The sequence below is a fragment of the Triticum dicoccoides genome, chromosome 2A, assembly GCF_002162155.2.
Source record: "Triticum dicoccoides isolate Atlit2015 ecotype Zavitan chromosome 2A, WEW_v2.0, whole genome shotgun sequence".
In the NCBI taxonomy this organism is placed as follows: domain Eukaryota; kingdom Viridiplantae; phylum Streptophyta; class Magnoliopsida; order Poales; family Poaceae; genus Triticum; species Triticum dicoccoides.
Genome location: NC_041382.1, coordinates 641,288,113 through 641,299,116, shown reverse-complemented (window position 1 = coordinate 641,299,116; position 11,004 = coordinate 641,288,113).

Sequence of the window (11,004 nt, the reverse complement as noted above, 5' to 3'; positions counted from 1 at the left end):
GGCAAAAATGATAAATGTCCAAAATCTGTTAAGAAACAGAAACTAACATTACTTAGCACTCTTGCAACAGCATTTTAGGCATCAAGATGGACTCAAACAAGCATGATGCAATGAAATGAAATGAAGAGGACATCCAGACGAACAATTTGATATCTCAAGCACGCAAAACGGAGCATCACACAGGAAGTTATGGCATGATGAACAAGGGCACATGAATCTGGAAACTTCGGGGACTTAGTGGAATTTTACCTCCGCGAAAAGTCAACGCGGGATGAGGATATCCGGGACGTGGGGTGGTGCCGTTTGGTTCGAAGGGCTGGTGGATCTGGTCCCGATCCAGGGCGGCGGATCCGGCGATGAACTCCGGCGAGCTTGGAGCGGTCGCCGGCGAGATTCCGGCGAGGAGACCGGTGAGAAAAGCGGTGGCGGCGAGGCGAGTGAGGCAGGCGCGCGGCGAACGAGGCGGTGGCGCGAGGCGAGCGAAGCAGGCGCGCGGCGGCCGGCGCGGTGAGGCGCATGGCGGGCGGCGAGGCGCGGCTCCAGGCGGCGCGGTGGCGGAGCTCCAGGCGGCGCGGACCGGCCAGGCGGCGCGGACCGGCCAGGCGGCGGGGCGCGGATCGGGCCGGGAGGGCCGGATATGGGCCTCCCGGGCCCGCGCGGTGTGGAGGAGAGAGAGAGGGCCGGCGGGTGAGGTGGCGCGCGGGGGTTGGAGGAGAGCGGCGGCGGGGCGACGTGGCGACCTACGATTGGCCGTGGTGAGGTGACCGGCGGACATGTCCGGCGGCGGAGTGGACATGTCCGGCGCGCGGAGGAGGAAGAGGACTAGGGTTTGATCCGCGAATTTTCGGGGAGGCACACATATATATAAGTAGAGGGAGTTAGGAGAGTCCAAATGAGGTGTGGTTTTTGGTCACGCGATCGTAATCGAACAACCGAGAGGATGGAGGGGTTTGGATGGGTTTTGGGCCACTTTGGAGGGGTGTTGGGCTGCAACACACACGAGGCCTTTATGGTTCCTCGGTTAACCGTTGGAGTATCAAACGAAGTCCAAATGGCACGAAACTTGACAGGCGGTCTACCGGTAGTAAACCAAGGCCGCTTGGCAAATCTCGGTCCAATCCGAGAACGTTTAACACCCGCACACAAAAAGAGGCAAAAGGGGACGCCGGAGGACATAGGAGTGCCGGATTGCAAAACAGACAACGGGGAAAATGCTCGGATGCATGAGACGAACACGTATGCAAATGCGATGCACATGACGACATGATATGAAATGCATGACACGCAAACAAATGACAAGGCAACAACAGCAAATAACTGGAGGACACCTAGCACAGCGGTCTCGGGGCATTACAGAGCATAGCTCTGATCTACTTGGAGGCTTAATGCCCGTATTAAAGGGACCAAAGAGAGTATGTTGCATAGCACAACTCAAACATAGGTGCCCCTTGGGCACATCCCACATAATCACTTGGGGGCTTGGTCGTATTCGAACCATAGCTACACCTCTTGATTGGCGTAAGGCCACCAGGGAAATCACTTGGGGGCTTGGTCGTATTCGAACCATAGCTACACCTCTTGATTGGCGTAAGGCCACCATGGAAATCACTTGGGGGCTTGGTCGTATTCGAACCATAGCTACACCTCTTGATAGGCATGAGGCCACTAGGAAAATCACTTGGGGGCTTGGTCGTATTCGAACCATAGCTACACCTCTTGATAGGCATAAGGCCACCAGGGAAATCACTTGGGGGCTTGGTCGTATTCGAACCATAGCTACACCTCTTGATAGGCATAAGGCCACCAGGGAAATCATTTGGGGGCTTTGGTCGTACTCAAACCATAGCTTAAACCCTCTTAATCAGTGCAATACCACAATTATGACTATTTAAAATCTTTCTTGATTTTTTCAGTTTATAATGCTTTATGAGTATAACTTATCTACGCTTATTAGCCTAGCCTGGCCTTTGATTATAAGTAACCAACAAGTGGAAAACCACTGTCCGGTATGTATTGATCCGGCCTAGGCCCGTTCGTAAACCGGCAAACAGATGATGATTAACAATATTCAAGTTATGGATTATCACCCTTATTATACCGGTTTGCTAAACCAGCAGTGTGGTAAAATATCACAGGTATGGTATATTTTACATTACATATGGTTATTTTTATGCCTAGCCATGGTTACAAACTACTCCCTCTGTTCCTTGATATAAGGTGTATAGATTTTTGAGAAAAAGTTCAAAATATAAGGTGTATTGCCTTGCACCACTCATTTGGATAACTTTTTAAGGGATTTGTTTACATTTCCTTACATGGGGCAAGCTCCTCTACTTTCTCATGTCAATTAGTCAGGTGTAGTCTTGCCCAAAACTTGTGAAATTTTCCCTCCATGTGCATTCTTTAATTTCCGTGCCAAAAACTATACACCCTATATTTAGGAATGGAGGGAGTATGTTATTGGGCAGGATAACCCGTCCAGTGATACACCGCTGGGACATTGCTTATTTTATTAATTGCGGGAGCAGATGTCATAGGGCTAAAGTATCATACGCAGACATAGCATATGTTAACATGGCGGATTAACAATGTCATGCAAAGTAAATATGCACGATGGCATAGCAGACCAAGCGTTTAAACTAGCCTATTACAAGGCGGTTTATTGCCCATAAGAACAATTGTTTTAAGCAAGTTTTGCAGAGGGAAGAAGCTAAACCGGCTACCGGTTTATGAATCTTGATCGGGCTAGCTTGAAGGTTGTGGATCATCCTGCGCCGGTTCACCCTCCTCTTCTCTACCCAGTGGCTGGAAGTCATTGGTTGACCAATCGATCCTAGTTAAGGCTCTGAATACAGCTTCATCGCTTATAACTGAGGAGGGGTCAACATCAGGAGCATAAGTATGCTTATGGATTGGCGGAATAAGATCCGGAGCGTTGCAACTTGGTGGATTAACCTTCTTGTTATTGGCATCATAAATCGCCTGATAATGTGATAGATCAGTTTCTTCAGCCAATTTGCTAGCTAGTGGGCGCATCTCCCTTGTCAAAGCTCTGAGGTCATCATTATTAAAATCTGACCCATCCTCTTTGATGTTGGGATAGCCATTTCCAAGATCGGCCGGGTTAAGATCAGAGATCCAGGCCTTGGCTCGCGTCAATGCGGTAAGAGCACCCGCCCTGGCAGCTGATTTCTTCATCTCCTCAATCCGGGCAGGCATTACAGCTAGCCTTACCAATGTATCCTTGATCAAAGTTGGGGGCGGTTTATTATGAGAAGTTGTGCAGATGACCTGTTGTACACCGGTATATAGCTGTTCTATAAGGGTATACACAACTTTCAGACTTTGATGCATGTCGGAGCCCAGATGAGCAACACGACTCCCTGCATTGACACAATTGGTAAATCGGCTGTTTATTTGATAATACATGGTTACAGTTTGTGAAGACGATTACTCACCAAAGACAGCAGTAGTCATGGAATTTATCTGCCGCTTTAAGCCAGTTAGTTCCTCTATGACCGGATTAAGGGCCACTTCAGCGTCCTCGGCTCTTTTCAGCAGAGTGGCTTTCTCTGTATCCCAGCCTGCCCACTCACTCTTAAAATTCTCCTCTAGTTTTTCCATAGCTGCTAAAGCGTTGGTCAGCTCTTCTTTGTCCTTGGAAGTCTCGGCTTGTTGAGTTTTGATGTTTTCTTGAAGATCAGTGACTTGGGTTTCATTTTTTGCTAAGTTTAGCCTGCAAGAGGTGTGCAATTTGTCAGTTGGTAGCATACATTTGAAGTCCCAAGCACATGACAAGTCATACACTTGGCACTTGGGGGCTAATGGCTATCGCTTCTTCTCCAAAATTATTACAAAGTCCCAAGCATATGACAAGTCATATACTTGGCACTTGGGTACTAATGCATATTTGCTCAAAGTTAAAGACTATGGATTTTTCTGCCATCAAAGAGCTTGGTGGTTCAACGGTTTACACAGATTTATACATGAATGTTGAGTCTTGTAGTAAAAAGACCCGGTTCATCTTGAAAAGATAAAACCGGCCCTTAGGGCCTACATAGGGAAAATTGAAGCATTTTATACAAAGTCCCGGTTCATATTGGTACTATAAATCGGCCCTTGGGGACTACTGGAGTTGGGGGTACTAAACTGGTTATAAGGGAAGAGTAATTATGCAGAAGTCAACAGTGGTTACCTCATATCGCTCTTTCATCATGTTCAATAACCCGGCTTCATAATCACGGCTGGTGTATAGCTAGTTTAAAAACCCAGAGTGGATGTCTTGGGCGCCGAGATGGGCATAACTTTCCAGATCTGCCTTCCACTTGCCCTTGTCTATAGCAGAAAATTCTTCCTTGGCGCTATGTTTTGACAGAGTAATGGGGTTGCCTGGGGTCGTATAGCTGACGCAAGTAACGACAACATCATCCGTTTTATCATCAGCGGCTTTGGTTGGGCTCGGCGGTTTATCATCATGAGCTGTCGGAACAATTTCCACTTGCTCAACAAAGGTGTCATGATCTTGTACTCATGGATCATCAAGGACAGCATCAGTATTTGGCTCAAACGGTTCTAGAGTCTTTTCCGGGTCAGCTGTCGTGTCATCATTAGCCGGTTTATTCAACTTAGCCTTTTTGTTGGGTCTGGCTTTGGCTCTAAAATGAATGGACATAAAGGTTAGTATATTAAGTAGGTGCAGGGTATAAAGGGTTAGTTTAGTATGCTCACCCAGGAACAGTTTTAAGGGGTGGAAGCTATGTCCCTGTTGACTCGCCAGAAGATGAATGAGATGTTCCCTGATAGTCGGAATCAGACGGGTTAAGAGGTTGTCGGAAATAACCTGCCTTGGGATAATATGGGCCAGGAATAGGTGAAACCTCTGGGCGACGTTTACGAACCGGCGTGTTCGGTAAACCGGACGAAGTAACCACCTGGCCACTATGCCGGGTTGTGCGGCGAGCTTCGTGTTGTTGTTTCTTCAAAAGAAAGTTTGGATCCAGATAAGGAAGAGGGTCTAAAAATCTTACTTTCTGGTTTGCTTGACGGGTTTTTTGTGTTGGCAGAGGGTCTAAACCGGAGGAAAGAATAATTACCTCTACATCAATGATAATGGTCATTGTCAATGAGGTGTATGAAAAAGGAACCAAGAAAATCAAGTTCTACCTCTGATTACGGGTTATCAGGATCGTCATCGATGTTCGGCTCGGCAGACTCGGCGGTTTTCTTCTTGGCAGACCTTTTGATGACTTTGGTCTTGGGGCGAGGTGTCTTTGCCAGTTTATCCTGCGGCTTCTTCTTCCAGAACGGATCATCACCTTGGAAAAGATTGACAAAAGTTATAAGGAAATAAAAAAGGGGGAACTGATTAAAACAAGAGTTATGCGATTCTTACTGATGGCGGTTTATTGGAAGCGCAGAAAGGACTAAGCCCTGTTTTACCGCAGACAGCCACCGGTTCATCCAGTATCTTCTTGACAGCTTCAGTGATTTCAGCGTCAGTTAGTTGAATGTTGGTGTGCCGTTGAGGGTCTGTCAAATCCCCTGTATACTCACACATTAAACCGGGGTGACGGCTTAAAGGGCAAATGCCCCAAGATATCCAGCAGCGAACAAAATCAATGCATGTTAAACCATTGGCCACAAAGGCCCTGAGCTTTGAAAGATGTGGTGAGTATTTGGCCCGATCTTTCACAGTCAGCCTTTGAGGAAATGGGTGTCAATTGGTAAGCCGGTGAGCACGATAACCCAGCAGAGGATTCTCGTCATCTGGAGACGTATCTCGGCAATAGAACCAAGTCTGATTCCAGTCTTTTGGGTGGCTATGATGCTTGGCGTGAGGGAAGCTGGCATCTTTCCTTTCCTGAATGGAAACCCCGCCAAGTTCAGTATTTGGCCCATCTGTAAATTCAGTACGGCGGTTTAAGTAGAAGAAATCTCTGAACAGTTCAACGGTCGGTTCTTCTTGCAGATAAGCCTCACAAAACACTTGAAAATTATAAATATTGGACACATAGTTGGGTCCAATGTCTTGAGGGTGGAGTTGGAAGCTAGCAAGCACATCACGGAATTTTTTTGATCCGGGAGGTTTAAAACCACGGCTCAGATGATCAACAAACACGACTACTTCACCAACCTTGGGGTAGGAGGATTTTCTGGACCGGGAGCTCTGCAATGGATTTCACTCTATTTGGGTAAAGCGCCAGTTATAACACACCCGTTCAGATCGTCTTCCGTAATCTGGGACGGAACCCAGTTGCAAGCATAAAAGGACTTGGCCATTTCTTTGACAACCAGAAGGAAGGTTTGTGTCGGTTTAAGATTCATGGTTGACAAGCATAAAGCGTTGCATGTTAAGAGATGGAAAGTATTAAAGCATGCAAAATTGTTAAATCGGATATTGGTATTGTCAGAAGTACAAAGATAAGCGATTGATGGTTTAAGAGGGGACTAATGGTACCTGGCAGATTATCATTTTCTAAAGTTAAACCGCCTACATTGATATTGAAGGTACATATTTGAGATAACTAAGTAATGGAAAACAGGTTTCACAGGGTGACATTATAGTTTTGGATCTACCACGGGCTAGAAAATGAAAGTATATTCAGACCTAAATATGGATACCGAAGCAGTGGATAAAGGTTCAGATTGGAGTTTTTGCTTAAACAAGATGCACTGATGAAAAATAAAGACTATGGCCATCGCTATACAGATTGAACATCAAGGTTTGAATCAAAAGAACTACCGCGCAAGGATGAACACCGATGAACGCCCAAACCCTAAAGATAGATCTACGGTGGTGGAAAGGAAGGCTTACTTGTGCTGAGGGAACAGCGGAGAGGCGCTGCAAGTCTCTGGTGTGTTCAGGGTGATGCAGCGGCCAAGGTCGAAGCAGAGGCGAGGTCCGACAGTGGCGGCGGAGTTCGAAGCGCTGGGGCGACGCGAGGAAGACGATGAGACGAAGAGGCACGAGGGGAAAAGTGAAAATGACCCCTCGCTCTATTTATAAGGTGAATGGATAAGTGGTAGGCGCGGGAATCGAGGAGGTCGAAAAATGGATCTGTAGACATACAAATGCCTCGATTTTCGGAGGTTCATTAAAGGAGATACATTAAAAGATTTGGGTTCTGTGTAAAAGTTAATGGCAGATGACGTCACGGCAGATTACCATGGTCTTGGAGATGACGTCACGGCGGTTTATAAGATTTTCGGGGAAGTGTTGAAGAAGGAATTTTTCTAAGTACTGAAAATTGACATGAACAAGTTCAAATCAATCTGGGGCCTAATGTTGGGGATATAACTATTGAGTATAAACCGCCCAGGAGGGGCCGGATTATACTCATAGCTAGTTGTTCATATCGAAGCCCACGAGGACAAGGAATGCGGCGCTTTACGAAGGAGATTTAACAAGAAGGCCCAAGGACGGATTAGGGCCCGTAGATGTAAACCGCCATAGGGTGTATAACTTGTGTTGTAAGATAAGAAAAGGTAGACACCGAGCCGGACACGTTATGTGCCGTCCGGAACTCTTCAAACCGCCGGGCGTCAACCTGTGTATATAAAGGGACGACCCGGCGACGGTTTAGGGATAGAAAAACAAGAGATCGAGAGCCGGGTCAAGCATATTCGCTTCCCGGTCATCGAAACCCTAGCAATACCAACTACAAACTGGATTAGGCTTTTACCTTCATTGTAAGGGGTCGAACCAGTATAAACTCCCGTGTCCTTTATCCTGTTTAACCCCTTTAAGCTAGCCACAGCGCGATGGCTCCATGACTAAGTCCTCACACTAGGACATCTGTCGTGACGTTTCCACGACAAGGGTCATATTTCATTCTAGCATGCAAAGATTTTTCTCTCAGCTTAGCTAACAATTTCTTAAGATCATATCTATCTTTGCAAGCTAAAAGATCTCTAGCAGTTTCTTCATCCATAACATAACCCTCAGGCACATCAGGCAATTCATATCTAGGGGGGAATCTTTATCATCACTTTAATCAATATTATCAGTTTCAATAATTTCATTCTCTCTAACCCTAGCAAGTTGTTCATCAACAAATTCACCTAATGGCACAGTATTATCAAGCATAGAAGTAGTTTCATCATAAGCATCATGCATAGAAGAAGTGGCATCATCAATAACATGCGACATATCAGAATCAAAAGCAGGAGTAGGTGTCGCAAGTTTACTCAAAACAGAAGGTGAATCAAGTGCAGAGCTAGATGGCAGTTCCTTACCTCCCCTCGTAGTTGAGGGGAAAATCTTGGTTCTTTCATCTTTCAAGTTCCTTATAGTGATCAACAGATATAAATCCCAAGTGACTCAAAGAATAGAGCTATGCTCCCCGGCAACGGCGCCAGAAAATAGTCTTGATAACTCACAAGTTAGGGGATCGCAACAGTTTTCGAGGGTAGAGTATTCAACCCAAATTTATTGATTCGAGACAAGGGGAGCCAAAGAATATTCTCAACTATTAACAGTTGAGTTGTCAATTCAACCCCACCTGAAAGACTTAATATCTGCAGCAAAGTATTTAGTAGCAAAGTAATATGGAAGCAGCGGTAATGGTGGCAAAAGTAACAGTAGTAGTTTTTGTAGTGATTGTAACAGTGGCAACAGAAAAGTAACTAAGCAGAGATCAATATGTGAAAAGCTCGTAGGCAATGGATCAGTGATGGATAATTATGTCGGATGCGATTCCTCATGCAACAGTTATAACATAGGGTGACACAGAACTAACTCTAGTTCATCAATGTAATATAGGCATGTATTCCGAATATAGTCATACGTGCTTATGGAAAAGAACTTGCATGCCATTTTTTGTCCTACCCTCCCGTGACAGCAGGGTCCTATTGGGAACTAAGGGATATTAAGGCCTCCTTTAAATAGAGTACCGGAACAAAGCATTAACACTTAGTGAATACATGAACTCCTCAAACTATGGTCATCATCGGGAGTGGTCCCAATTATTGTCACTTCGGGGTTACCGGATCATAACACATAGTAGGTGACTATTGACTTGCAAAATAGGATTAAGATCTCACATATATTCATGAAAACATAATAGGTTCAAATCTGAAATCATGGCACCCGGGCCCTAGTGACAAGCATTAAGCATAGCAAAATCATAGCAACATCAATCTCAGAACATAATGGATACTAGGGATCAAACCCTAACAAAACTAACTCGATTACATGATAAATCTCATCCAACCCATCACCGTCCAGCAAGCCTACGATGGAATTACTCATGCACGGCGGTGAGCATCATGAAATTGGTGATGGAGGAAGGTTGATGATGACGATGGCGACCGATTCCCCTCTCCGGAGCTCCGAACAGACTCCAGATCAGCCCTCCCGAGAGAGATTAGGGCTTGGCGGCGGCTCCGTATCGTAAAATGTGATGAATCATTCTTCCTGTTTTTTTTTCTCCCTGGACGTGAATATATAGAGTTGGAGTTGACGTCGGTGGAGCCTCAGGGGGCCCACGAGGCAGGGGGGCGCCCTGCACCCTCGTGGACAGGGTGTGGGCCCTCTGGTGTTGATTCTTTCACCAGTATTTTTATTTATTCCAAAATGTGTCTCCGTTGATTTTCAAGTCATTCCGAGAACTCTTATTTCTGCACAAAAATAATAACATGATAATTCTGCTGAAAACAGCGTCAGTCCGGGTTAGTTCCATTCAAATCATGCAAGTTAGAGTCCAAAACAAGGTCAAAAGTGTTTGGAAAAGTAGATACGATGGAGACGTATCACCCTTCCCCCAAAAAAAATGAAAAAAGTCCATTTTACTTCCCTGAAGAAAGTGGGTTGTTCGCAATAACCCCCTCATCTTTCTTTTGGTTCACTTAACCCCCTAATCTAACCAATACCGTTCAAAAATCATTGTTGTGGGTTTCTCAGGTGGTTTGCTGACGTGGACTGGGTCAAAGAGGTTTGTTGACCAGTGGGGTGGTTATGATGCAGATTTCTCCGGCACCGCTACAGAGAATGAGAGAAGAAAGGGGAAGATGGGGTCTTGGTCGGCCGCTGCCGCCGCCTTCATGACCGACCGCCGCTGCTGCTCCCGTAACCCGCCGCCGCCGTTGTTGCCTCCTTGACCCACCACCGCCGATGCTGCCTCTGAAACTCTCTCTCTCTCTCTCTCTCTCGGTGCTCGTCGTGCACGCAACAAATAGGAACCCACCGCGCTTCATCCTGAGCCCGCACCATCGGGGAATGATCTTCATCGGTTGTCGTGCCCCAAAAAGCTCAAATGCGGACTGAATCATTGACTGAATCACCTGTCACTGTTGTCAATCTGCTGCATCCTCCCATTTTTTGTGGCAACGCTGCCAGAAATAGGAGGCGCGTCCAACCCGATCTGGGGCGAACTCCCGGTCATGCCGACCCTGGCCGCCACCGTCCGCGAAGCGCCACCGCCACTGCATCCGGTTCCCCCGCTCCTTCTTCCTTTTCCCACGGGAAGCTGGCTCCGCGCCGCCCGCATGTGCCTCCGCTCGCCTGCTCGCGGCCCACCGCCGGAACGCCTCCCTACTCCGTTGGCCCGCCGACCCTGCCACCCAGGCGTCGCCCTGCTCACCCACGTCGTCTCCCTGCTAGCCCGCAGGCCCTTACTGCTGCCTCCACGCCCATGGTCGGCCGCCTCTGATCGACGGGAGGCCATGACCTCTGCAGCCGCCATGACTGCAGACCCGGCCTCCTCTATGCACGACTGTGTTTGAGCACCACCGCGTCGTTGCGCTGCCGCTGAATCCCTCCACGCCCAGCGCTGCTCCGCCGCCAGCCACTTCACCGCTTCTGCTCCGACCAGGAGCTTGAAGCTGGCGACCACCGGGCCTCCTGCAGCACCCCCCGTCGTCCAGCCACCCCACCATCGGCCTCCACCTCCGTTCCGCGCCCATAGCTGGTTCTCCGGTCAGCCACGCCACCGCAACCACCTACGGCGCTGCCGAGAGCATCGATGGGTCACCTGACGCGAGGGCCCCACTGATCAAATACCGTTT